Genomic DNA, 4,703 nt, shown 5'->3' on the forward strand with positions numbered 1-4,703 from the left:
CTTAGAGCCCCTCGCAGCCACGGATCAGGATCACGGATCAGCTGCCAAAAAAGCCAGTGAAGCCCTGCACCGCATCAACGGAGGAATAGAATTTTTTATTGGCCAAGTGTGATTGGACACACAAGGAATTTGTCTTGGTGCATATGCTCTCAGTGTACATAAAAGAAAGAATACCATCAAGAGCAGGAGAAGCGAGAGCACTACTTCATCCTGCACTAGTGAGGCTACATTTGGGATAAGATAAAGGTAAAGGTTCCTCTCGCACATATGTGCTAGTCGTTTCAAAGTCGAAGAGCCAGCGCCATCCGCAGACCTTTCTGTGGTCGTGTGGCCGGCATGACTAAACACCAAAGGCGCACGGAACGCTGTTGTTCCCTTCCCACCAAAGGTGGTCCCTATTTTTCTACTTGCATTTTTTACGTGCTTTCGAAACTGCTAGGTTGGCAGAAGCCGGGACGAGTAACGGGAGCTCACCCTGTTACACGACACTAGGAATTCGAACCGCTGAGCTGCCGACCTTTCGATGGACAAGCTCAGCGTCTTAGCCACTGAGCCACTGCATCCCTATTTGTATTTGGGATACTGGGTAACAGTTCTGGTCACCAGGATACAAAAAAAAAAGATCTAGATGTCAAGGTTCCAGAAAAACCTCTTCTGCATAAAGAAAACTCAGAAGCCATTGTCTTTCAGAGTCCTTTACTTTTAAGAGTTAGCATGAGGAAACTGGCACACGATGAGTGAAATTCCAAAACTGAATTTCCGGATTCTTTTCCCCAGTTATACAAACCCCAAGAGTCCCACCCCCCTGACACCTTTGATGGTCACATGGTCCCACGTTCTCCCAGTTCATTCGAATATCTTCTTGCCACTCTTCCTGCAGATGTGAACACCATCCGACCTTGACCGTCTGAAGAATGTTACCATACCCCTCAGCCCCCCTTCTTCCCCTCAGGGGAAAAATGTGGCAGCGTCTGGAAACCTAAAGTCTAATATGGTTTCCAGGCCTGACACTAGAGAGGAGACCCTAGAAAGGATGCAGAGAAGATCTGTCGTGTCCCACTCCTCCGCTGACGGCCGGGTCGGGGAAGTCCGTATTAAGCGTGCCTCTGCAGCTCTGCCAAAGTCCTATCAGAGTTCTCAAGGCAGGCAGGAGACCAGGAAGTGACTTCAGCAATCCAAGGTAGACTTTGCCTGACTCAGAGAATGCCAGAAAGCAGTTTCTTTATATAGGCCATCGGGTGTGGCTCCATGACTCAGCACTTATCCAGGCCTGCCCCTCCCTTCCTTTTGCTGACAGTCGCCTATCAATTCTCCGGAAGCGAGGATCTCTCCAGGCTCCAGCTGTTGGTAATTCACATTCCTCAGGCTCACATGCTGTGGGGGAGGGGGAGGGGTCTAGTTGCTCCGTTTGTCTGGGCATGGAGCCAGGGCTGGGGGCTGGAGGCACATCAGGCCGTTTGTCTTGCTCGGCCTGTCCGGGCATGGTGCCAGGACTAGGGGCTGGAGGCATGCCAGGACATTCCTCAGCGTTTGGCAGGAGATAAGAAGGACCCGGCTGCGGGGGGGGGGGGACGCGAGCGAGACACAACAAGATCAACAAAAGATAACAAAGGGCCTGGAGAATAAATCCTATGAGGCTTGGCTGAGGGACCTAAGTATGTCCAGCCTATCCAAGGGAAGGATGAGGGAAGGACATGATAACAGCCTCAGATAAAAGCCCCAGAGGGCAGGACAAGAAACAAGAACAAGAACAAGAAACAAAAACTGAAAGCTTGGTGAAGAGAGATCCAATTTTAGGAGAACTTTTCTGATATGGAGAGTAATTCATCAACGGAATAGCTTGCCTCCTGAAGCTGTGGGTCACTGGGATGGAGTAAGGTCTCCTGCTTTGAGCCGAGGGTTGGACTAGAAGACCTCTGAGGTCCCTTCCAGCCCGATGAATCTATGCCCCAGGTGAAACCCCTTTCTAGGGGAGAAGGTCAGAGGTATCAAATGCAGTACGTAAATTCCCTGTTTCCTTTTCCTCTCTGGTGAAGCCATGAATCTTTAGGAAGCTTCAAGCTCTTCATTTTTTCCAAAATAAACTAAGATGGCTGCTCTCTCCTTTGGCGGTTCTTCTGGGGAATCCTGGGATGAAAATAATGAATATCTCTTCCAGTTACGATCCTTGTTATTACAATGGCCAAATTTAGTCAATAATGAATTGATGCTCCTGCTTTTACACTTCCCATGATGTGCCAGGTATGTCTAAGATGCAATGATTTTTTTCAAGGCTTGAACCATCTCCTGCTCTCTTCTGAAGTCAGAAGACTTCCTCTGAGCATGTACATTTATCCTGCTTTTACTACTTTATAAATGAGTCCCGGTGGTGAGCATATTTATTACCCCTGCCGCCTCCTATTTCCCCACAACAACAGTCCTGTGATGTGGATTAGCCTGAGGCAGACGGATTGGCCCAAAGTCACCCAGTCCTTTTTTCAACCAGAGATGGGACCGCCCACTGCCACCATCGGAAGGGCCTCCGGACCTTCCGACGCGAGTTCAAGACTTTTTTATTTCACCGAGCAGGGTTGGCCTAAGATACTATTGTTTTAAGTGGGGTTTTATCATTGTTCTTTGAATAATTTTTAATAGGTACTAGCCAAATTGAATTAGATTTTTATATTGTCTTTTAATTTTGTATATAAATATTGTTTTTTATGTTGGCTGTAAACCGCCCTGAGTCCTTCGGGAGAAGGGCAGTATAGAAATTTAATAAATACTAATACTAATACTAATACTAATACAGAGTAGGAATTAAGCTGGGTCTTGGGGGGTGGGCGGAGAAGAAAGATCTTTTGCCTCCCTCTCATAGATCTGTATTTATACAGATGAAGAAGGCCGAGGCCATTAGGGGGATCTTCCAGCTGCATTAGGGGGATCTTCCAGCTGCTACTTTGTTGTGCCTTTGTTTGTAGAGAGTCTGAAAGGTCGTAAAATGGGACAAATCTCACTTAGCAACTATCTTGTTTAGCAATGAACATTTTGGGCTCAATTGTCAGTCTCCCAATGCCCTTTTTCCTTCTTCAACCATCTGATGTACTTGCAACATTCCACGCACATCTGTTTTCCTTGGTAAGTAGAGTCTGTCAACATTGGGCTGGGAAGTGGCTCAACAGGCTAATGCAGCCTGTTATTAACACACAGCTGCCTGCAATTACAATTACTGCAGGCTCGAGTCCCACCAGGCCCAAGGTTGACTCAGCCTTCCATCCTTTATAAGGTAGGTAAAATGAGGACCCAGATTGTTGGGGGGGCAATACAAGTTGACTCTGTATATAATATACAAATGGATGAGACTATTGCCTTACACAATGTAAGCCACCCTGAGTCTTCGGAGAAGGGCGGGATATAAATTCAAATTTTAAAAAAAATTGCTTCGAAGATGAAGACATGAATATTTCATTGCCATTATTTTTCTGGATCTTCCTATCCAGGTCTAGTTTATTATCTGTCGATAATTCTGGAGTTGGAAGCTCACTGCCAGTCCCCTCTTCTGAATCCGAGCCCACCATGAAAGACAAAATAACCCAGGAAATTTGGAAACCCCGGCTGCCCATCTTCAAACAGAAGGCAAAGGCTGGGGGACATTGTGTTTATTAGCAACACTTTTGTGCGGAGGGAAAGATCAGGTCTACGCATGAAGGTCCAATTAAACTGGTTTATTGTTACTCACACTATGCACAGGAATATTCTCAACCTCCTAGGAGTTAAATAAAGGTCAGTGCAATGGAAGGACGGTTGAGCTTAGCTTGCTTGTGGCTATGTAGGGATTCTAGGCTCATCCCCCTTTTAACTCTGCCCTCAGATTGATTGATTAACATAGCATAACATCAGAGTTGGAAGGAACCTTGGAGGCCTTCTAGTCCAACCCCCTGCCCAGGCAGGAAACCCTACACCATCTCAGTCAGATGGTTATCCAACATTTTCTTAAAAATTTCCAGTGTTGGAGCATTCACAACTTCTGAAGGCAAGTCGTTCCACTTATTAATTGTTCTGTCAGGAAATTTCTCCTTAGTTCTAAGTTGCTTCTTTCCTTGATCAGTTTCCACCCATTGCTTCTTGTTCTACCCTCAGGTGCTTTGGAGAACAGCCCGACTCCCTCTTCTTTGTGGCAGCCCCTGAGATATTGGAAGACTGCTATCATGTCTCCCCTAGTCCTTCTTTTTGTTAAACTAGACATACCCAGTTCCTGCAACTGTTCTTCATATGTTTTATCCTCCAGTCCCCTAATCATCTTTGTTGCTCTTCTCTGCACTCTTTCTAGAGTCTCAACATCTTTTTTACATTGTGGCGACCAAAACTGGATGCAATTGATTGATTGATTGATTGATTGATTTTGTCAAATACATATTAAATAATATATATAAGTATAAGCATGAATTCTCTCATGATGTAAGAGTCACACACGCGTTCTTCCTCGGGATGAGAGCCCAGAGTCAAATCCAAAACTCCCTTTTATTATAATTCATGCAAGGGAATACATACTTGTAACATCACGATAGGTCAGTGAAGATGCATGCTTATACAGTGAAACAATATATGATTGGCTGAGGTGCTGCCTATTCAGTGAGTGCTAAGCTGAGATAGATACCTAAAATGATTTCTCTGTTTTCATCGGCTACCTGTAACAATGTGTGTTACAGAGCAGAGATTCCCTGGGA

Source organism: Ahaetulla prasina, chromosome 2 (genome assembly GCF_028640845.1).
Source record: "Ahaetulla prasina isolate Xishuangbanna chromosome 2, ASM2864084v1, whole genome shotgun sequence".
NCBI lineage: Eukaryota > Metazoa > Chordata > Lepidosauria > Squamata > Colubridae > Ahaetulla > Ahaetulla prasina.